General features: G+C 43.7%; 1 non-coding gene across 1 annotated transcript; it reads right to left on the bottom strand.

The window, feature by feature from the left end:
• Positions 1 to 5,281: 5,281 nt before the first annotated feature.
• On the bottom strand, positions 5,282 to 5,353 carry TRNAE-CUC (transfer RNA glutamic acid (anticodon CUC)). The gene has a single exon. It is a non-coding gene; the product is annotated as a tRNA-Glu (tRNA).
• Between the last annotated feature and the right edge of the window lie 19,437 nt (positions 5,354 to 24,790).

Genomic DNA, 24,790 nt, shown 5'->3' with positions numbered 1-24,790 from the left:
AAGGTAGAGCTGGCTGGAGTCAGGTCCTTCCTTTCCGCTGGGTTAGGTGGGCTCTGATAACACCTTAGCAGGCTAGACTCTGCTGACTGGTTTCTCACGAGGGCAAAAACAGATACTCTGGGGTGTTTCAAAATGCTTCCTTTCCCCTGTCTCCCTTCTGGAAGGAGGGGGGATCATTCTCCGATTTTTACTGTGGAAATCTGGTTGAACGCCTTCCTGGAGGCAAATCTCACAATTCCAGGGTCCCCCTGGAGTTTTTAAACCTCAAAACTGTAATTCATCAATTGCAGTTCTGTTTTTTCTGTGGCAGCCTTGGCTCCCAGGTGGTTTCCAGTCGTGAGTCTCTGCTCTGGAAATCTGTGATTCCCTGTATCTGCCGTCTGTCTCTCCCGTATTGAGGGCAGCAATTTGCCCCGTGTCCTCCGTCATTTCAGATCCAAGAAGAGCTGCTGATTTTTCATTCTGTTCAGTTTTCATTTTTTACTTTTTTTTTAGAGTGAAGTAGTGACTTCTAACCTCCTTACATTCTGAGCCAGAAACAGACAGTTATCTTTTAAAGAAAGAGTACAATGAGAAGACAAGGATCTTTTGTGTCTACTTACATTTTTATCATCTTTATTGCTGTTTATCTTTTGTGTAGATCTGAATTTCTGACTTGTATCATTTTCTTTCATCTTAAAGAACCTCCTTTATTATTATTTTTTATAATGTAGACTTTCCGGTGATAAATTTTCTCAGATTTCGTTTATTTGTGAAATGTGCAATGTCTTTGTTTCACCTTGATTTTTTTTTTTGTCTTTTTGCCATTTCTCGGGCCACTCCCGTGGCATATGGAGGTTCCCAGGCTAGGGGTCGAATCGGAGCTGTAGCCACCAGCCTACACCACAGCCACAGCAACGCAGGATCCGAGCCGCGTCTGCAACCTACACCACAGCTCACGGCAGCGCCGGATCCTTAACCCACTGAGCAAGGGCAGGGATTGAACCCGCAACCTCATGGTTCCTACTCAGATTCATTAACCACTGAGGCACAACGGGAACTCCCTCACCTTGATTTTTGAAGAGCATTTTCACTGATGTAGAATTCTATATGGATAGCATTTGTTATTACATTATTGTGAAGAAATTTTCCATTGTCTTCTGGCTTGTATTATTTCTGATATGAAATTTTATCTTTGTTCCCTGTATGTTTTCTTTTTTCCTTCCCCTCCTCCCCCTCCTCCCCTCCCCCTCCCCTCCCCCCTCCCCCTCCTCCCTCCCCCCTCCCCCTCCTCCTTCTCCCCTTCCCCTCCTCCCTCTCCCCTTCCCCTCCAGTCCCCCCTCCCCCTCCTCCTCCCCTCCCTCCCCCCTCCCCTTTCCCCTCTTGTCCCCTCCCCCTCCCTCCTCTCCCTCCTCTCCCTCCTCCCCCTCCCCCTCTTCCTCCTTCTTCTCAATCTCCTCCTCCTCCTCTTCCTCCTCTCTTCCTTTCTCTGGATCCTTTTAAGATCTCCTCTTTACACTGACTTTTAGCAGTTTGATTATGATGTGTAATATGATTTGTGTGTGTATGTTTAGTCCTGTGGTTTGCTGAGTTTCTTAGATCTGTGGGTTAATGGTTTACATATAATTCAAAAAAACTTTGTCCAATTTTTCTGAATATTTTTTCTGTTCCCACCTATCTCTTCTGTTTCTGGGTCTCCAAACACATATATGGCAGACCCTTGTAGGTTTTCTCACAGGTCAGGGAGGCTCCTTCACTTGTTTTTAGCCTTTTTTCTCTCTGTGTGTAACTTTGTTTCAGTTTTTGTTGCTATGTTCTTTCAAGTCCACTGATCATTTCATTGGTATCGATTTTACTGTTAGTTTTTCCAATAGATTTTTTTATTACAGACATGTACATCTATATGTACATTTATATATTTTTATCGCTATACACACACGTGTTTTTCTTTTTGGCTGTGCCTGTTTGCATGTGTCTATAGCATGCAGAAGTTCTGGGGCCAGGGATTGACATGAACCTAAGCCACAGCAGTGACAACACTGGATCCTCAGCCCACTGAGCCACATGGGAACTCCTATTTCAGATATTTTTATTGTGATAAGTTGCATTTGATTCATTTTTGCACTTTCCATATTTTTCCTCATTGTGTTCATGTTTCCCTTTAAGTCCTTTAGCATATTTATAATGGCTGTTCTATGAAGAGGTTATTGCTAATGCCGTCATCCCTGTTGTTCCTGGGTCTGTTCCACTTGATTGATTTTTCCTGAAGTTAGGGTTTACCTTTTCCTCATCGTTAATATGTCAGCCAGCTTTTGATTGGACACTGAACCTTATGCATATTACATTACTGAAGTGTCTAGATTTTGCTGATTTCCAAAGAATGGTGAAGTTTATCTTAGCAGGGAACTACGTTGCTTGCAGATCAGTTTGACCGTTTTTCTTGAAGTTTGTTTTTAAGGTTTGTGAAGGTGTATTTAACTTTTTCGGAGTCCCTGTTGCAGCTCGGCGGTAACAAACCCAACTAGTATCCATGAGGACGTGGGTTCGATCCCTGGCCTCACCAGTGGGTTAAGGATTGTGCGTTGCCATGATGCGGCTTGGATCCTGAGTTGCTGTAGCTGTGGCTGTGGCCAGCAGCTACAGCTCCAATTTGACCCCTAGCCTGGGAACCTCCATATGCTGCAGAGGTGGCCCTAAAAAGCAAAACTAAAACAAAAGGCTTTTTTGAGAGCTAATTCAGCCTTGCTGCCTTGTCATGACCATCCTGAGGTCGCCTGAATGTCATGGGTATTCCTTGGGGTCTCTCCATTCAGACGAGTCTGAATGAAAGTTGATCCCAGTCTGGAAGGAGCTCTGGCAGTTATTCAGTCTCCTTAGCTGGCTGTTACCTGGCCTCATGGAGTTTCACCCTCCACAAGTGTATTTTACTCGTCAACTGATGTCTTAAGATAACCCCTATCCAGATTCTGGAACCATCCCTCCATAGAGACGCCTCCTCCCTGGTCTCTGGCCCGAAAGCACCTGCTGCCAGCCTCCCCAAATTCCAATGTGCCTTTCCTTACCTCGGTGACACCCTCATGCTGTGCTCGGGGCCTCCTCCTGGGATGTGTCCAGGGGGTAACTTGAGACAGAAAGTTGGAACAATCAGGCTTGTCTCAAGTCCCTGATCTCAAGAGATTAGCGTCTTTGCTGCTTGTTTTCCTGTATCTGGAAACAGTTGTTTCATACGTTTTATCCAGTTTCCTAGTTACTTATGATGAGAAGGCAACTTCAGTAGTGGTCATTCCATCGGAGCCAGAAGCAATATTCTATCGTATGCATTTCACAAGGTAAAGAGCATTAAATTGATTTTACTGTGAGTAGTTGAGAGGGAGATAAAGTTAGATGATAAATCCTGAACGTAATTGAAACCTGACAAGGTGTTGAGAAAACGTTTTGCTTCCATCCGAGCGTGGGCCTGGGGAGGTAGACGGTGGGCGTGCTCGGGGTCGCTGATGAGGGAGGGGGGAGGGAGGAGCTAGTTCGAAGAAACGATTAATACCCAAGATATGTATCAATAAAAAGACAAAATAATCGAATCGAGCAGGAGTCAGTGAGCTTTTTCTGTAAAGAATCAGAGAGTAAATATTTTAGGCTTCGCAGAACAGCTATAACCGCTGTCACTTCTTTTTCTTTGATGACCCTTTAAAAATGTAAATGCCATTCTTAGCTCACAGGCAACATAAAAACAGTCCACGGGCTGGATTTGGTCTCCAGGCTGTGGTTTGCCAGTCCTTGCAATGAAATAATAGAATAAGTACTTCACGGAAGAAAATGAAAATTATTAATGCACCGACGCTTGGCTTTCCTAATCATCAGATGAATGCGATTTAAAACAAACGAGAATGTTTCTCACTAATCAGACTGGTAACATTTGAAACGACTGCCAATATCAGGAGTTAGTGAAGATAAGGGGAAATAGGGACCTTCACACACTGCTGGTAGGAGCGTAAATTAATTCAACCACTTTGGAAAGCAATTTGTCAATATCCAAAGCAAAATTGGAATTGGAAATGCATGTTCGCGAAGACTCAGCAATTGCACTGCTAGATCTATTACCTAGAGAGACTCGTGCATAATTGCAGCATTGTTTGTAACAGGAAAATAAATTGGAAACAACCTAAGTACACACACACACACACACACACACACACACACGCACTCTCATAGCAGCGTGATTGCATCTCAAAACATAATGCTGAGTGAAAAAGCAAGCTTCCTGTGTAACATCGTTTATGAAAATGTTTAAAAACACACTGCAAACAACACAATGAATTATTCATGAATCTCTCTGTCTGTAGGTGTAAACATGAAAATGGTGGAAGGAAAAAAAAACAAAACAAAGCAAAACACAAAAAAACACCACCACACACACCAAATTCAGAAGGGCGAGATTCAGGTTACCTACGGGGAAAGGATGCCCCGAGAGGCAGGATGAGGAGGCAGCATTCCCCAACACTGCATTTCTTTTATAAAAATAACTGGCAATTGAGACAAAATCTCAACACTCGTCTGTTCTAGGAGGTGGCCACCCAGGTAGGTGTCTGTCACATCATTATCCTCATTCTTTTTTCTTTTCCTTTTTTTTTTTTGGTTTTTAGGGCCACACCTGCAGCATAGGAAGGTTCCCAGGCTAGAGGTCGAATCGGAGCTGTAGCCACCGGCCTACACCAGAGCCACAGCCATGCGGGATCCAACCAGCGTCTGCGACCTACACCACAGCTTCTGGCAATGCCGGATCCTTAACCCACTGAGCAAGGCTGGGGATCGAACCTGTGTCCTCAGGGATGCTAGTCAGATTCGTCAACCACTGAGCCACGATGGGAACTCCTATCCTCATTCTTGTATCTCTTCTTAATCGCCTATAAAGCAGGGAGCAGACAAACCTGTGCTGGCCGTCGAGAAAGTGCCGTGAAAGTCAAAAGACCACTGGCACTAGGTGGTCTGATCTGATGACCTTCCTTGCTGCCCCCCTGGCCCCTGGCTCTCTGCTCCATTGTGGTAGACTCTCCCTCTCTGTGTCTCTGTTTCCCCAGCTGGAATGAGGGGTGCCATTCTTCACAGTGTTAGGTCGCTGCTGAATCCTGACCAGCATTAGTTCAATGGAATAGACCAGGATAATCACAAAATGTGAGTCCGTTACATACCAGGGCCCTGGGGAGGAGAGAACGGGGGGGGGGGAAGCTGTATAGTGGGCACACAGGTTTGGTTTGGCTTCTGTTTTGGGGGCCATGGGGTACAGCGGCTTGATATGAGATCTCAGTTCCCAGACCAGGAATCGAACCTGGGCTGCAGTGGTGAGAGCACCACGTCCTCACCACTGGACCACCAGGGAACTCTCAGGAGGTTCTGTCTGGGACGATGGGACCCTCTGGGGATGGAAGGTGCTAATGGTGGCACAACGACATGGAAATGCTTGATGCTATTGAATTGTACGCTTAAAAATGGTGAAGTGGGTACATTTTATGTTATGTATATATTATTTTATTTTATTATTATTTTTAAATTGTATGGCCACACCTGTGGCATCTGGAGGTTCCTGGGCCAGGGGCTGAATCTGAGCTGCAGCTCTGGCAACGCCGGATCCTTTAATCCACTGCACTGGGCTGGGGATCAAACCAGCACCTCCCCAGCAACCTGAGCTGCTGCAGTTGGATCCTCAACCTGCTGTGCCACAACAGGAACTCCCGTTATGCATATTTTAGCACAGTCTTAAAAGAGTGCAGCACATACAGCAAACGAAAACTGTATGAACTTCGACTTTGCGTGTATTTAAACAGCCCCACCGTAATGCCCTCCAAGGTGCGCTGCGCTTCCGAGGCTCTCTGGCCCTGAAGGTTGGGGGAGGTGAACACAGAACTTTGGATCTTTGCCCTGCTTCTCTCTGTCCTTTTCTCAGGGCTGGTTTTCCTGGCTGCACCTGCTGCTAGGTCCAGCTCGAGGTAGCCTCTCCTGCACACATCCAGCTCCAGGGCTGACACCCCTCTCGAGCCCACTTCCCTAGTCCGGATTTAAATGTCCTTTTCTCTTAAAGAAGAGCTGCGTTCTGTCGAGAGTGGGGCCTATATCATCGTTAATACTCACCATAGTGATTATGTGGCCATTAGTCTGCCAAGCTCTAAGTGGAGAAATCGGAGCGAGGGGAGAAAAGCCCGAGAAAGGGAGGGAAGTGGCAGTGCATTATGCAATTTAAGTGGCGTAGGCTGTGCAGAGGGCTGGGCCCAGGCCTTGCGGCGGGGGGATGCGGCGATGCATTAATACAAATTAGCAGCAGCCTCGCTGGGGAGGAACAGCAGAGGGCTCGCATGAGAGTGCACACCCGGGCCACTCCGTCTCCTCGCGCCACTTTGTCAGGGCCCATCAAATAGAAGAATCAGCCTGGGGCTTTTAATGTGCGGTTTGGAGAATTAGTTTCAATTAGCTGAGAGACATTTTAAATCTCGAGAAATATCCAGCCTTCATGGACTCCATTTAGCATTTAAAATCCACTCTCAGTATTAATAGAATCATAGGCTATAAAATGGCAAGGACCTTAGAAATTATTGCAGGCAGCCCTTCATGGCACCAGGTGGAGAGGGAGGACGGGAGATTTACTCCATGTGGCAAAGCTGTGAGAGGCACAGCAGGGCTTAAAAATCAGCCCTGGGTTCCCAAGGCCATCCTTTCCCCCAGGACCATCCAACCTCCCCGCTCTGTTCTCAGGGTGGGGCTTTATCCAGGATATTCCTAGCTGAGTGCATGGCTTGTGTGTGTGGGTGCACGTGTGCCAGCGGTACGGGCAGGAAATGATGGGGAAGCGATCAGCCTGGACATCCTTACCTCTTAAATCCACCCCTAACTCTGGGGACTTCTGGTGACCCTAATATCAGCCCACGGAGCAGTGCTGAGGCCCCCGCCAGGCCCCTCGGGATGCTGCTGCCACACCTTTCCGTGGAGGGAGGAAGCTGGCTCTTCTAGTACGTTCCTGGAGCTGCATGATGATGGCGAGGCTACCTGCCTTGCAGGGCATTTAAAATGGGCAGGTAGAGGAAAGGGTTAAACACAGTGTAGGTCCTTAGTAGATAACTTTTGCTTTTTATCTCCAGCGACTTCTCAGAAGGCAGCCTCATGACACAGTGTGGCCTCAGTTCCATCAGATCCCATTTTGTGGCATCTGGAAACCACACTCAAGTCGAAAAGCAGCCCCAAGTCTCGCCTCACCACTTCCACCCCTGCCCCCTTTTGCTAATGGGCTTCGTTTTTTCTTTTCCTTTTTATCTAGAGGCAGCAATGCTTGTCTTTAATCAATGTAAGGTAATTGAGTAGCCAGCCTCACGTCAGTCGGCCAGGAAAAATGAGTCATTCATTTCCTGGAGGGTCCAAAAATCACGCTTTTATTTGTTATATTACACAAATGGAGGCTTCCGGTCTAAAAAGTAGAATACAGCTGTGCTAAGTCCCCTGTTTACCAAAAGGGGCTTGGTAAAAATTAACTGCAGTGGCCAAGGTGAGCTTTTCTCTCTGGGACACAGCTGATGAACTTGGGCATGATCGGAGGACAAAGTGCAAGCATGTTTACAACCATTTCTCCTGTGCGGGGATCAGTTTCACTGTATATTGATGGAATCTGGTGGTGTAATCTTCAGCCTTGGACTCATGCAGGTAAAAAAAAAGCAAGACTTGATGGGGGGGCGGGGTCAAGCCAGTGGAGTAGGAGGGCCCTGAGCGCCCCTCCCCTCCCCCCATTGACACATCAAAGCTACAGCTACACATAGAGCAGCTCCCACTGAAAAGACCTGGAGACCAGCAGAACGGCTCTTCTGCACCCAAGGCCGTCAAGAAAGAACCACATGGAGTCTGGTAAGAGGGGAAGAGAAGCCAGCTGGTCAGGACCCACACCCATCAAAGGAGACTCACAAGAGTGGGGAAAAATCACAGGCTCAAGGGTCCTTCCTGTGGATCAAGGGGGTTTGAGCCACATATTAGGCACCTGGGCCTGGAGTCTGGCACTGGGGAGACAAGTCCCCTGAGCTGGTTTGAAAACCCAGTGGAGCTTACCTGGGGACTGTACAAATCTGAGGCTCCACTATTGAAGAGTATGCATAGAGAAGTTCCCACCATGGTGCAGTGGGCTAAGAATTCGACTGCAGCAGCTCAGGTCGCTTTGGAGGCATGGGTTAACTGACACGATAGGTTAAACTTAGGATCTGGCATTCCCACAGCTGTGGCGTAGGTTACAGCTGCACTTTGGATTCAGTCCCTGGCCTGGGGAACTTCCATATGCCCCAGCTGCAGCCATTAAAAAAAAAAGTGCACAAAATTGCTTGCTATCAATCATAGCTCCAAAGCAGCAGATTGAAAACTGCCTGGTGCTCTGGCTGCCCTGCCAGGTCTGCTCCAGTACACCCTCTGCTCCAGCGCTGCTCCCTGCTGAGGCTGCAGCTGCCATTGCCAAGGAGAATGTGTACACTTGGAGGGAACAGAGCCCAACTTGGCCCCATCCCTGTCTCTAGGCAGAGCAGAGATTGCCATTTCTTGTGGGCACATGCATGTGCACACTGGGAAGGAGAAAAACTATCTCGGTAGTGCTGCTCCAGCCCCTCTGGCCCCACCAGCCTCTAACCAAGGCTTGCACACCAGGGAAGTGGAGCCAGCTCAGAGATGCATACCAAGCCCTTGGGACCTGGCCGTACCCCCAACCAAGACAGAAGCTGCCATCATCCATGGGAAAAACCCAACTCCATCAGGCTCTTTCTCTGGCCCTTTGGACCCTGGGCCCTCCCCTGATAGAGCTCTGACTGGCATTGAACATAAGAGAAGCCCCGCTTGACACCTGGCTCTGGCTTTATCCCCTTTGAATCAGTTGTACCTACTACTACCAAGGCAGTGGCTGCCAGCATACCCCAGGAGAAGATAAATCCCACGATCACTTCCGATCCAGTTCTCCTGTTGAAGCCGCCAGGCACATGCAGAATGCAAAGGGATATTTCCACACAAGGACACCCGTTCAAGATTGGGATAGGTAACTAAAGTTTCACCTAATTGCATAGAGACAGACATAGTTAAACAAACTGAGAAAACAGAGGGATATATTTCAAATGAAAGAACAACATAAAACTCCTGAAAAAAATTTGAATTTTCTTGACAAATAATTCAAAGCAATACTGGTAAGGATGCTAGCTGAACTTGGGGAAAAAAGTAGATGAATGCAGGGAGACGTTCAGTAAAGAACTAGAAAATATAAAAAAAGTATCAGTCAAAGAAGGATGTAGTAACTGAAATGAAAAATAGACTATAAGGAATTAACAGCATATTAGGTGACACAGAAGAACACATAAGTGATTTGGAAGACAGAATAATAGAAATTGTCCAATCGGAACAGCAAAAAGAAAACAATAAATAAAAATGGGGATAGTTTAAGGGACCTATGGAACAACATTGAGCACACTAATAGTCACATTATGGGGGTCCCAGAAGAAGAAGAGAGACAGAAAAGGGTATAAAATGTATCTGATGAAATGATAGCTGGAAAATTCACTAACCTGAAGAAGGAAACAGATGTCCAGGTGTAAGAAGTAGAAGGAGTCTCAGATGAGATGAACCCACAGAGACTCACACCAAGATACATAATTAAAACAACAAAAGTTAAAGATAAAGAGAAAATTTTAAAGACAGCAAGAGAAAAAGAGTCATATACAAGGGAACCCTCAAAAGGTTCAGCTGATTTTTCAGATCAGCATAAATTTTGCAGGCCAAAAGGGAGTGGCATGATATACTTAAAATGCTGCAATGAGGAAACTTACAGCCTTGGATATTCTACCCACCAAGGTTGTTCAGAATTGAAGGAGAGAGAAAGTTTCCCAGACAAGCAAAAACTAAGAGTTCATCAATATTAAATCAACTTGATGAGAAACATTAAAGGGTCTTCTTCTCTGAGTGGAAAAGAAATAAGAAAATATAGGAAGGGGAAAATCCCACTGGTAAAGGGAAATATAGAGCAGAAGCAGTGGATCAACCACTTAAGCTCGGATTAAAAGACAAAAAAATTTATAAAATCAACTATAAGTACAATAAGCGGTTAAGGGATAGGCATGAAGATGTAAAATAAGACATCAAAAAACACAAAACATGGTGGGGGAGACTAAAAAATGTAGATCTTTTAGAACGTGTCAGAACATAAATGACTGTCAGTTTAAGACAACTATATATAGCTATGTGTGAACATATATGAACTCTATGGCAACCACAAACCAAAAATCTATAATAGATACACAAATACTTGAGAGAAAAGAATACAAATATAACACTAAAGAAAATCAAATCATGAAACCACGAGGGAAGAGACAAAAAGAAGAAAAGAACATAGAACTACAAAAACATGGAGTTCCCGTCATGGCGCAGTGGAAATGAATCCAACTGGGAACCATGAGGTTGTGGGTTCGATCCCTGGCCTCTCTCAGTGGGTTAAGGATCTGGCATTGCCATGAGCTGTGGTGTAGGTCACAGATGTGGCTCAGATCTGGCATTGCTGTGGCTCTGGCCTAGGCTGGCAGCAACAGTGCTGATTAGACCCCCAGCCTGGGAACCTCCATATGCCACAAGTGTGGCCCTATAGAGACAAAAAACCAAAAAAAGAAAGAAAGAAAGAAAAAGAAAAGATCAATGAAACCAAGAGCTAGTCTTTTGAAAAGATAAACAAAATTGACAAGACTTTAGAGAGGCTCATTAAGAAAAAAGAGAGAGGACCAAAATAAAATTAGAGATGAGAGAGAAGTTATAACAGATATTACAGAAATACAAACAATCATAAGAGAATACTACAAACTTTATTGGTCATCTGCCAACGAATTGGACAACCTAGAAAAAACTGGATAAATTTCTAGAAACATACAATCTTCTAAGATTGAATCAGGAAGAAATGGATAGCCTGAACAGATTGATTACTAGTATGGAAATTGAATGAGTAATAAACAAAACAAAACAAAACAAACTCAGCAAACAAAAGCCCAGGACCACAAGGTTTCACAGGAGAATTCTACCAAATGTATGATGAAGCATTAATACCTAGCATTCTCAAACTATTCCAAAACAAATTAAAGAGGTGAGAACATCCCCAAACTCCTTTTATGAGGCCAGCGCTACCCTGATGCCAAAACCATACAAAGACACCACAAAAAAGAGAAAAGTATAGGCCAGTTTCTCTGATGAATATAGATGCAAACTTCCTCAACAAGCTACCAGCAAACCAAATTCAACATATGTAAGAAGGATCATACACCATGATCAAGTGGGACTTATCCCAGGGATGCAAGGATGGGCCAATATCCGCAAATCGATCAATGTGATAACACCATGTTAACAAAGTGAAGGATAAAAATGACATGATTATGTCAATGGAGGCAAGAATCAGTATCCATTCATGATTTTTTAAAAAATTATTGACAAAGTTGGTATAAAGGGAATATATCTCAACACAATAAAAGCTGTTTATGACAGACCCACAGCTAACATTGTACTCAGTGGTGAAAAGCTGAAACTTTTACTCTGAGATCAGAAGCAAAACAAGGATGTCCAATGTTGTCATTCCTATTTAACATAGTTTTGGAGTTCCTGACCATACAAGTTGGCCTGGAAAAAGAAATAGACAGTGTCCAGATTGGAAGAGAAGAAGTAAAACTTCCACTTTTTGCATATAACATGATACTACATACAGAAAAACTCAAAGTCACCATAACCCCCCCCCAACTTTTAGAACTAATAAATGAATTCAGTACAGTTGCAGGACACAAGATTGATACACAGATATCAGTTGCTTTTCTATACACTCATAATGAACTATCAGAGATGGTAAGAAAACATTCCATTTAAAATCACATCAAGAAGAATAAAATACCTAGGAATAAATTTAATCTAGGAGAATAAAAACAAATACTCTGAAAACTGGAAGACATTGATGAAGGAAATTGATACAAACACATGGAAATATATCCTATGTTTATGGATTGGATGAATTAATATTTTCAAAATGTCCATACTCCCTAAAAGCAATCTATAGATTTAATGCAATCCTTACCAAAATGTCAATGACTTTTTTTTTTTTGCAAAACTAAAACAAATAATCCCAAAATTTGCATGGAAACAAGAAAGACCCAGAGTAGCCAAAGCCGTCTTGAGAAAAAAGAACAAAGCTAGAGGTATCATGGTTCCTGACTTCAGAGTATGCTACAAAGCTATAGTAATCAAAACAGTATGGTGCTGGCACAAAAACAGACACATAGGTCAATGGAGCCCCAAAATAAATCCATGCACATGTGGTCAATTAATCTGCAACAAAAAAGGCAAGAATATTTCATGGAGGAAAAGACAGTCTCCTCAACAAATAGTGCTGGGAAAACTGGACAACTACATGTAAAAGAATAAAATTAGTACATTTTCTCAGATGATATACAAAAATAAACTCAAAATGGATTAAAGACCTAAATGTAAGACTGTAAACTGTCAAACTCCTAGAAGAAAACAGGCAATACACTCTTTGACAGAGGTCTTAGCAATATACATACACAATATATATATTTTTTACAAACTTATAATATACACACACACACAAACACATATGGATCTATCCCCTCAGACAAGGGGGAAGAATAAAAAATAAACAAATGGGACATAATCAAACTTAAAAGCTTTTGCACCGTGAAAGAAACAATCAATAAAATGAAAAGTTGACCTATTGGATGGGAGAAGATAATTGCAAATAATATGTCTGGTAAGTGGTTAACATCCAGAAATCTACAAAAAGCTCATACGATGCAATATCAAAAAAACCAAACATCCCAATTAAAAATTCGATTGAGGACCTGAGTAGGTATTTTCCAAAGAAGACATACAGATGGCCAGTAGGCACATGAAAAGATGCTCAGCATCACTCATCATCAGGGAAATGCAAATCAAAACCACAATGAGAGATCAACGCACATCTCTCAGAATAGTTACCATCAAAAAGATCACATATGACAAGTGTCGGTGAGGATGTAGAAGAAAGGGAACCCCAGTACACTGTTGGTGGAAATGCAAATTGGTACAGCCATTAGGAAAACAGTGTGATGTTCCTCAAAAAATTAAAAATAGAACTGTGGTAGCATCCAGCAATTCCACCTCTGGTATATATCTGAACTAAACAAAAAATCACTCAAAAAGATATATGCATCCCTGTAATCATAGTGGCACTATTTACAATAGTCAAGATATGGGAGCAACCTAATGTCTACCAGCAGATGAGTGGATAAAGAAAACGTGGCATGTTTTATATACATATATAGAGGCTATAATGGAATACAATTCAACCCTAAAAAAGAATAAAATTTTTCCATTTGCAACAACATGATTGGACCTGGAGGATATTATGCTTAGTGAAATAAGTCAGACAGATACTATGCATTTTCACTTATAGGAGGTATCTAAAAAACAAAATGAACAAATATAAGAAAACTGAAACAGACTCACAGGTACAGAGAACCAACTAGTGGTTACCATTGGGGGGGGCAAGATAAAGGGGGTTAAGAGGTACAAACTACTGGGTATAAAATTGTTAAGATACAATAATGTATTACACAGTGCAGGGAATATAACCAATTTTGTAATAGCTTTAAGTGAAATGTAATCTATAAAAATATCAAATTACTGTTTATCTGAAACAAACAGTATTTTAAGTCAACTTTAATTCAATAATTTTTTTTTTTTTTAAATAGCAAGGCTTGGGAGTTCCCATCGTGCTCAGTGGGTAACAAAACCGACTAGTTTCCATGAGGACGTGGATTCGATCCCCGGCCTTGCTCAGCGGGTTAAGAATCTGGTGTTGCCATAAGCTGTGGTGTAGGTCGCAGATTCGGCTCGGATCCCACGTTGTTGTGGCTGTGATGTAGGCCAGCAGCTCCAGCTCCAGTTGGACCCCTAGCCTGGGAACCTCCATATGCCGCAGTGCGGCCCTTAAAAAAAAAAAAAAAAGCAAGACTTGGTGTGGTTTTGGGTTTTATTTTGCCTGCATTTGGCCATGGCCCTCTTCCCGTCCTCAGTGCCAGATCCACTGTGTGCTACTTCCTATAGAAGCTTCTGGATAAAAGCTGCCGTTCATCCACGCAGCATTTGGGAGACATTTTCACCTCTCTGTGACCGGGACTTCCCTCCTTACAGAAGGTGTCCTGGGCAGGCAGCTGTCCCGCAGACTGGTCCTCATGGGCATCCTACACTCCTTTGTTGGAGATGTGTCAAGTCATCCTGCCCACTGCCCACTGTGATTGGTCCTTCGGCATCCCCAGTGCCAGAAATCTCCTTGGCTCCTTGGGAGGAATTCCTGTATCCTGCCCTTCACCTGTCCTGTCTGTCGGACTGCCCTGGAGATTCCTTGAAGATCTGCCCATTTCAGGGGCTGGGGACAGGGTCGGCCGAAGGGGGAGGGATATTACTGATTTTTGCTCTGCTTTTTGGGTGTGGAAGTGAATAATCCAGGAGTCTAGCTGGGGGGTGGGGGGGAAAGGCAGGGAGGCCTCGGGAGTCTTCAGTAGGAATTAATTTGAAGCTGGATGTGCAGTCGGAGTTGGGTAATCACTGACACTTCTCCCGCTGCCGGCGGTGGGTGGGTGTGTGTGGCCATCAGCTTGACAGCTGCTGATGGTGACTCAGTGACAGAGGCTGGGAACAAACCATGCTTCTGTTTTTATAATTAATTGACCCGACTTTGATCTCAAGCAACAGGGTCTTCAAGGAGCTTATCAGGCTCAATCCGGGAGTCTGTTCTGCCGCCTTCCGCTCCCGACACTAAGTGACTCATCCTGCGGGGTGGGTGACGCTGCTTCTTTCTTTAAGACACAACAGGAAGATGGATGATTCCTGTACTCCCTAGACCTAGACCTCCTCCCCCTCCAGGGGGCCTCGCATCCCTGTGGACCAGCGCTAAATTCTGCATCCTGTCCCCAGCCGCTGACTCCTAGGAACGCGGCGTCCACACTGAGCTCCCGTCTGGCTCCAAGGAGAGAGCCACATTAATAGAATCTCAGGACGTGTGATAAGGGAGCCCGAGAGAAGTCAGCAAAGGGCACGTGCCCTTTTCATTAATGCAGCAAAAACCGAGCTCAGGGAGAGCTGAGAGGTAAGGAGGACAGATGATGCAAATCCCTGGCATCCTCCTGACCTTGGAGAACCACCCCCTTCGTGGGGCCCCTCCTCCAGAGCTGGATTCTGGGACTCAGAAGACTGGGGCCGGCGTGGCCAGCCCTGGGAGCAGGTGTGCTGTGGACACGCCCGGCTGCCAGGGGGCAGGCGAGGGGGCACCTAGCCCCGGGCCGGGGGCACCGGGAAGGCTGGTGCAAGAGCCAATCCGGGAGAGGGGAGGCGAGTGAGATGTGGCAATGGGGGTTGGGAGGGAGGCCAGCCCAGAAGTTGTCCTCCAGGAGGAAATGGGATGCTGTGAACCACGCGAATGTCTTCTGAAACCCCTCTTGGTGTTTGCTAATTTGCAGTGGATTCATGTCTTCATCCTTCAGCACGGAGCCCCTACTCTGTGTCCGCCCCGCCTCTGGGGAGGCGGTGCTCCACCAGCCACCCACCCTGTCCTCAGGGAGATGGTGGAACAAACACAGTTGCAGGTGGTGACCTAGGGGCCACAAGAGGGCTATGCCCCAAGTAGGATGCTCTGGCGGTGGCTGTTCATCACCCTGGAGGACCCCCGCCCACCCCAGACCAAGTCCGTGTGGCTTTCCACCCACAGGGCTTGGCAGCCTCGGCCCTTTTTGGCTTCATAACATCTGACTTCAAAATCAGTTTCAGATGGCAGGGAGAGAGCTGGGCCCTGTTACTTAACATGAACCTGAAGTGTGTGGGGTCAAGGCCAGAAAGAGGGCAGAGGCCAGGGTTGCAACTGACTTACTCTACCCAGGCATGTTTTAAAAGTTGTGTGTTTCATGTCCTGGGTCACCTCGTGGCATCAGGAACCTACCCTACATTGAGTGGGATCCACAGAGGGCTTGTCCACCTCCGCCTGGAGAAGCCTCTGAAAGCATTTCCTGTGGCTGCTGTGACAAATCGCCGTTGACTTAGAGACTCACCTCAACACAAACGTATTCCCTGACGGTTCTGGAGGTCGGGAGGCTGCGACGGGTCTCGCTGGGCTAAAATCAAGGTGTTGGCAGGCCATGCTCCTGCAGGCTCCAAGGCAGAGTCTGTTTCCAGCTTCTGGAAGCCGCGTGAGTTTCCCTGCATCCATCTTCTGAGCCAGCAACAACAGGCTGGGTCCTGGCCACACCTTCCTTCTTGCTTGTTCACATTTTAAGGTCCTCTGGGAGGACCCTGAGTCCCACTTGGAGAATGGAGGGTCAGCTCGCTATTTCAAGGTCAGCTGATCAGCAGCCTTAAGCCCATCTGCAACCTTAGCGCATCCCGTTAGTAACATATGCAGTTTCTCAGGATTAGGATGTAGGCATCTTTGCAGGGGTAGGGACTTGACTCTGCACCGCCCCCCCCCCAAGGTTTCCCAGAGGGGGTGACATTTAAACTGATTGTTGGAGTGAGAAGAGCACTCTGGGGACTGGGAGGCGACGTCAGGGCTCCCAACCGAGATAGAACAGATCTCCTAACGAGTCTCCTGGGAAGGTGGGGAAAGGCTGGGGGCCGGGGAGACGAGGTGGGAAATTGGGGGGGGGGCAGTTTTTGTAAAGGAAACGAGACCGGGCAGAGGTCAGCCAGGGGTCACACTGCCACCAGGCCCAGCAAGTCCCATAAGCCCCCGTTTCCGGAGGGCACGGCCCCAGACAGGCGGGGGGACAGTGGGCGGCGGGAGCAGGCGGAGCTGTCCGGATTCCGCATCTGGGAGCAAGCGAGGATGCTGGGCTGGCGGAGCCCGCCAGGCGTCTGTGCTAATGGAGGCCGTGCACATATAATAAAGCCAGCCGGGTCGAGTCCAAAGGCACACACTGTCCTCTGAAGCCATTTTAAACTTTGCCAAAACCCCAGGGTTCGAGCCAGAAAGAAGACCTCGAGGTAGAGCTGGAGTGGGGGTGGGCGAAGGCAGTGGGGACGCTGCCGTGACTGTTTCGTAACATACTAGGTTAATTTATTTGTTTTGACTTTTGCGCCTTTTAAAGGGGGTTTCATCATTTAATGTGTTTTCCCTCTTATCCTGTTACCCGGGTAGGAGACCTTGTATTTGTTTACTCATGGGACGCTTCCCGTCCCCAAAGTCCCGTTTCATCAGCTGGGCAGGGAGATAGTATTTTTATAGCCTGTGCTTTCTGGTGCCTCACTTCCTTCTCCATTTTCACTCCCCTTGTTGATTTGAACCAATGCCACGACAGCATTCTTCTTTTGCCTTCCACACCAGAGCGAATTCCACTCGAGAACACGTGTCCGTCTCCTCCGGGCCTGCCACCACCCTGCTGAGCCACGTCCCAGGCTGTCGGCAGCCACACGACCCGCATCCTTGTTGGCACCAAGCCTGGGAGGCAGTGAAGTATGAGGGGGACCCCGGAATGCCGGGCAGGAGGCCGCGGGGGTCCAGGCCCAGCTGGGCTCCTCCCAGGTGCAGGACCAGGGGTGGCGGGGGGTGGGGGTAGTCGCAGCCCAGGGCTCAGCCTGGCTCCTCTCCAAGCTTGACAGGTCCATCAACCTCCATCTCCGGTGTGGCATTTTAGGGTTTAGGGGACAGAGCAGACAACCTGTAGTCATTCCCCATTGTGGTACCATCTTGGTCTGATCAGAAGCTCCTTTTACAGATGGGGAGGGGGGGACTCAGACCAACAGTGCATCACTCGTCATTCCATGAGACAAGCATTGATGTCCACTCTGTACGAAAATGGCAGAGCTCAAAACCGCGGCCCTCCACGGGCCTCCCCATCCACTCACATGCAAGAGCTTGGTCTCAGAAATATACCCCCAGGAGTTCCCGTTGTGGCTCAGCAGGTTAAGAACCCAACTAGTATCCATGAGGATGCAGGTTCGATCTCTGGCCTCCCTCAGTGGGTTAAGGATCGGGCTTTGCCAGGAGCTGTGGTGCAGGTCTCAGACATAGCTCAGATCCCGAGTGGCTGTGGCTGTGGTGTAGGCCAGCAGCTGTAGCTCCCATCTGACCCCTAGCCTGGGAACTTCCATGTGCCCCGGGTGCGGCCCTAAAAAGAAAAGAAAAAAACCAAAACAAAACACACACACCTACGGTCAATTCGTCTTTGACAAAGGAGGCAAGAACATATAATGGAGAAAAGTCAGTCAAGGCAAAAGAAATTAAAGCAAAAATAAACAGATGGGACCTCATCAAACTTACAAGTTTCGCACAGCAAAGGAAACTATAAACAAAGCGAAAAGACAACCTATGAACTGGGAGAAAATATTTGCAAATGATGAGACCAACAAGGGCTTAATTTCCAAAATATATAAACAATGCACACAATTCAGTATCAGAAAAAAAACAACCCATCAAAAAATGGGCAGAAGACCTAAATAGACATTTCTCCAAAGAAGAAATAAAGATGGCTAACAAGTACATGAAAATAAGCTTAACATCACTAATTATTAGAGAAATGCAAATCAAAACTGCAATGAGGTATCACCTCACACTGATCAGAACGATTATCATCGAAAAGTCTACAAATAATAAACCCTGGAGAGGATATGGAGAAAAGAGACCCTCCTACCCTATTGGTGGGGATGTAAATTGGTGCCACTATGGATAACAGTATGGATGTTCCTTCAAAAACTAAAAATAGAGTTACCATATGATCCACCGGTCCCACTCTTGGGTGTATATCTGTAAAAGATAAAGACTATTTCAAAAAGATACATGCACTCTTACATGCATAGCAGCACTCTTTGTAATAGCCAAGACATGGAAACCACCAAAATATCCATTGATTTATTAATGCATAAAGAATATGTGGTGTATATATATATGTATACACACACACACACACACACACACACGAAGGAATATTACTCAGCCATAAAAATAATTAACTATCACCATTTGAAGCAACATAGATGGACCTAGAGATTGTCATACTAAGTGAAGTAAATCAGAGAAAGATAAACACCATATCATATACTTATATGTGAAATATAAAAAAAATAATGCAAATGCTTTTACTTTACTTACAAAACAGAAACAGAATCACAGAAAAAACTAATGGTTATCAAAGGGGAAAAGATGGGAGAAATATATTAGGGGTATGGGATTAACACACAATACTAATGTATACAAAATAAACAACGAGGACTTACTCTGTAACACAGGGAACTGTATTCAATACCTTGTAATAATCTATAATGGGAAAGAATCTGAAAAATAATACATGTATGAATAACTGTATCACTTTGCTGTACCCCTGAAACTAACACAGTATTGTAAGCCAACTATATTTCAGTAAAAAAGGAAAGTATGTCTTCCTTAGTTTCCATTTAGTTAGATTTTGCTTTTCATGCAGTTTTTTTTCTCCAGCTTTTTTTTTTTTTTTTTCCTTTTTCTTTTGGCCATGGCCACAACATGTGGAAGTTCCTGGGTAAGGGATCAAACCTATGCCACAGCAGTGACAACACGGGATTCTTAATCTGCTGAGCCACCAGGAAACTCTTGACAGTCTACATCTTTCAACTGGAGCATTTCGTCCGTTCACACTTAATATAATTATCAGTGTGGTTGGGTTTATGGCTGCTGTTTTGCAGTTTGTGTTCTAGGTGACTCATGCATTTTTGTTATTCTTTTCCTGTCTTCTATATTGTTCAAGGCAATTTTCAAGGTGCAATGTTTTATTCCTCTTTGCTTTTTTAGCTATGTATTTTTTCTTAGTCATTCTATTTATTGCAATATGCATTTTAATTTGTCACAGTGTACTTCAGATTAATAACAACTTAATTCTGAGAAAATATAGTATTCTTACCGCAGTCTTGCTCCATTTCCTTGCCTCTCGTTTGTGCTATTATTAAGTATGTCACACACACTTTAAAAAATTACAGTTTTTTTTTTCTTTTTAGGGCTGCACCTGTGGCATATGGACGTTCCTTATGCTTAGGGATCGAATTGGAGCTGCACCTGCTGGCCTACACTACAGCCGCAGCAATGTGGGACCTGAGCAGCATCTGTGACCTATAGAATAGCTCATGGCAACACCAGATCCTTAACCCATTGAATGAGGCCAGGGATCAAATCTCCATCCTCATGGATACTAATTGGGTTCTTAACCCACTGAGCCACAATGTTTTTGAGCATATCTCTGTATAACTTTCTGGTGGTTGATCTAGGTTATATACGTAACTTACAGTCTATTGAGGTCATTGTTTTACTATTTCAGATGAAGTTTAGAAAACTTACCTCTTTCTATATCTCTTTACTCTCATTTGTAATATAATCGTCTTAAATATTTCTTCTACATTCATTGAAAACTACATCAGATGGTATTAAAATTTTTGCTTCAACTGTCAAACATAATTTGGAAAACTCAAGAAGAGAAGTCTATCATATTTACTTATATTTCTTTGTCTTTTGGTTGCTTCTTCCTTCCTTGCTGATGTTCCAGGATTCCGTTATTTTAATCATTTCCTTTATGCTTAGAAAATTTCTTTTCCCCATTGTTTGGAGTAGGTCGTTGGTGACAAATTCTTAGTTTTTTTTTTTTTTAAATCATCTCTGGATGCTAAAATGTCTGCTTAATTTCTGAAGGATATTTTCTCTATATAGAAATCTGTATTGATAATTTTTTTCCCTCAGTCCTTGGAAAAATCTCCACCATTCCTTCTGGCCTCCACAGTTTCTCATGAGAAACTCACTTTCCTTTTGGTTGTATTTTCTCCCATAAGATGTTCTTTCTCACAGCTTTCAACATATGTATTTTTGTCTTTAGTGTTCAGGTGATTATGACATGTCAAAGGCATGGATTTGCTTGCGTTTTTATCTCTTTGGGGTTCACTTAGTTCTCAAATATTTAGGTTTATGGTGGGATTTTTTTTGTGCCGGCTTTGGGAATTTTACAATTTTTGTGCCAACTTTGTTAATTATTTCTTCAAATAATGTTTTCAGCCCCACCCCATTTCCCCTTTCCTTCCAGGATTCCAGTGACATGAACGTTTCACTTCTTATTCGCACGAGTCCCCAAAACTCTCTTCATTTTTAAAGACTACTTTCTCTCTATTCCTCCGTTTTCAAGCTCAGGGACCCTTCTTTCTATCTCCCCATTTTGCTGTTGAAGACGTCCACTGGCATTTTTATTCTGGCTATTGTATTTTCTCATGCCATCGTTTTCGTTTGGACTTATTTTCTATCTTCCATTTCTTTGCTGAGCTTTTCTATTCCTTTGCTAAAACTTTCTACTTCTCATTTATTTCGAGCACACTTGTCTATCTATTTACCTTTCCAACTGAGTTTTATACTTTCATGTGTTTTCACGTAACCAGTTAACATCCTTTCATTTCAACTTGAAGAATTCTCTTTGGCCTTTCTTACAAGGCAGGTCTAGGTGATGAACTCCTGAAGTTTTTGCTTGTCTGGGAAAGTCTTTAGTTTTCCTTTATTTCTGAAGGATAGTTTCGCCAAATACAGTATTCTTGATTGGCAGCTTTTCTTTCATTTGTTAATATATCACCCCACTCTTTTCTGGCCTGCAAGGTTTCTGTTGAGAAATCTACTAATAGTCTCGGTTGGGGGGGGGCGGGCCTTGTATGTGATGAGTCACTTTCCTCTTGTTGTTTTCAAAATTCAGGCTTGGAAGTGGGGGAAGAGGGGAGTTGTTGCTCAATTGGTGTAAAGTTTCAGTTTTGCAAGATGAATTAGTTCAGGATATCTACTGTACAGAATAATGCCTGTAATGGGCAATAACTTACCGTGGCCTTAAAATTTGCTAAGAGGGTAAATTTCAGGTTAAGAGTTCTTAACACACACACAGGGGCACAAGGCTACTTCTGAAGGTGATGGATATATTACCTTGATTCTGGTAATGGTTTCACAGGTGTATGCATACATCCAAATTCAACAGATTTATATGATGAATGTGGGAAGCTTCTTGTGTATCAATCATCCCTCAATAAGGCTGTTTAAAAACAAAAATAAAAGTATTAAAAAGTGCTGAAATAAGAAATTTTTTTAAAAAGAAAGAAGTAAAAAAGAAATGCTTGGGGAAGTTCGTTAGGACGAAGGGATATAATACTAGAAAGACTGTAGAAGAGAACGTGAAGAGCAATAAAATACTCAACCCGTAGTCAATAGAGAGGACACTTTTTTCTTAATTTCATTTAAAGTAAGTGATTACTGGTATAACAATGCAGCAGTGTGATGTAGAGTTTCTTACGTGTAGAAATGAAATTTATACAGTTGCACAAAAGTGAGAGTGGGTTAAATGATTTTTATGTATTAAGCGGTATAGTATTAATTCAAGGCAAATGTGATTACATGCTATCATCCTTATGGTAGCCATGCAAAGAGTCGTGCAAAGAGATATGCTTAAAAATCCAGACTAAGAGAATGGATTGTTCGATATAATCGATTCAGGCAGGAAAGGAGGAGCAAAGAGAAAGGACAGCGGGACAGATAGGAAACAGATAACCAAGGTGGTTTATTTAAGCCCCTCCATATCCACAGTTGCATTTGTTGTAAATGGATTCTACTGGAGTTGAAGAGGGACTTGTCACACCAGAAGTATCAATTCATTAAGGAGACATACTCATCCTAAATGCATTTGCACCTTAAAACAGAGCTTCCAAATACACGAAGCAAAAACTGACAAACTAAAGGGAGGAGTAACATGTCCAAAAGTACCGCTGGGGACCATAGCGTTCCTCTTTCATACGTTTATAGAAAAAGGTGAACAAAACCCTGGAGGGAGAGGACTTGGGAACGACCCTCTCCGCCACAGAGGTGTAACTGACACTCGTGGGCTTCTTCCAGCCACCAAAGGCAGAACACATGCTCTTCCCTGCCGCCCCTGAAACGCCATCAAGACAATGTTCGGTGTGTCGTGAAGCCAGTTTCAGAACCGTGTGTCACAAGAATTAATGAAGAGCGAGTTTTCTGACCACAGTGGAATTAAAGCAGAAATCAACACCAGAAAGATAACTAGAAAGCCTTGACTGTGGGGCTATGAAACACCACCTGTCTAAATAACCAGTGGTTTAAAAAAAAAAAGAGACAAAAGAAATTAGAATAATTCTCAAACTGGATGAAAATACAACATATCAAAATAAGTGGGGAAGACATTTACGAAATACTTGACCAGGCGTCCTCAGAACTGTCAAAAGCATCATAACAAGGAAAGCCCGAAAAATGGTGATCGTTTAGGGGAACCTTGGGAGACGTGATGACAAAATGTGTGCACCTTGAATGGAAGCCTGGGACAGAAAGGGGCATCTGGCAAAAAGACTAAGGCAATCCACATAAAGTACAACATCATACTGGGTCATTAGTTGTGACAAATCTATCACATATCTGTCTGTGTACGTACCTCATGCCTGGGAGGTATAAAAATAGGAAAACTGGGTATGGACTATACAGGAACTCTTTGCACTGTCTTTACAACATTTTGGCCCATCTAAAAGTATTCTTAAAATTAATATTTCAAAAGATATATAGGATTCAGCTAAATCCATTTTAGAAGAAGATTATAGGTTAAAATGTTCATTTTAGAAAATAATAAAAACTTGAAATCAATGACTTAATCTTCTATGTTAAGATAACATGGAGATAAATTACATAGGATATGGTCAAGCAATACAGAAAGTCAAGAAACCCAAAAGTTGCTTCTTTAAAAATATTAATAAAACTGATAAAAATCTAGCAAGATTGACATTTTAAAATCGAGAAAAATAAATCATCAATATCAGAAGTGAAAGAGGGAACATCACTACTATTTTATAGACACTACTAGGATAATAAGGGAATATTATGAGCAAATTTATGCAAATAAATTCAACAACTTATATGAGATGGAAAATTCTCTTGAAAAACTCAACTAAAACTAAGATAAGAAGAAACAAAATCTGAAAATTCCTATATTTATTTATTATGGAACTTGAATTTATAATTTAAGGCCCACAAAACTTTAGGCACAGATGGCCTCATTTCTTATTTCTATCAAATGTTTAAGGAAGAAATAATACCACTGCTATGCAAAGTTTTTCAGAAAATAGGAATGAACATTTCCCATCTCATTTTATGAGGACCGGTGTAAAACCGACACCAAAAACCTGAAAAAGATACAAGAAAAAAAATTACAGATCAATGTTGCTTAGGGACTAGATGCAAAAATTTTCAAAATATTAGCAAATCAAATCCAACACTATATAAAATGATAATATATAATGACAAAGTTAAGTTTCTTTCCGGAATGCAAATTTCATTTAACATTTGAAAAAACCAGTCAGGGTGAGCTATCATACTCACAGAGGAAAGAGAAAAATTGTATGATCATTACCCTAAGTGAACTAGTAATATAGGAAAACTTCCACAAAAAAGGAAATGTTAAAAGGAAAAAGCAACAGAATTCCTGTTGTGGCTCAGCGAACCCAACTAGTGTCCGTGAGGATGTGGGTCTGATCCCTGGCCTCGCTCAGTGGGTTGATGATCCGGTGTTGCCGTGAGCCATGGTATAGGTCACAGAGGCAGCTCAGATCCCATGGGGCTGTGGCTGTGGTGTAGGCTGGCAGCTTGCAGCGCTGATTCAACCCCAAGCCTAGGAACTTCCATATGCCTCAGGTACGGCCCTGAAAAGCAAAAACACACAAACAGAACAAAAAACGACAACCTGAGTTCACCTTGTAGGGAGTGGGATAA

Source organism: Phacochoerus africanus, chromosome 9 (assembly GCF_016906955.1).
Source record: "Phacochoerus africanus isolate WHEZ1 chromosome 9, ROS_Pafr_v1, whole genome shotgun sequence".
NCBI lineage: Eukaryota > Metazoa > Chordata > Mammalia > Artiodactyla > Suidae > Phacochoerus > Phacochoerus africanus.
The sequence above is the reverse complement of the archived record's forward strand: the minus strand, read 5'-3'. Positions and strand labels throughout refer to the sequence as shown.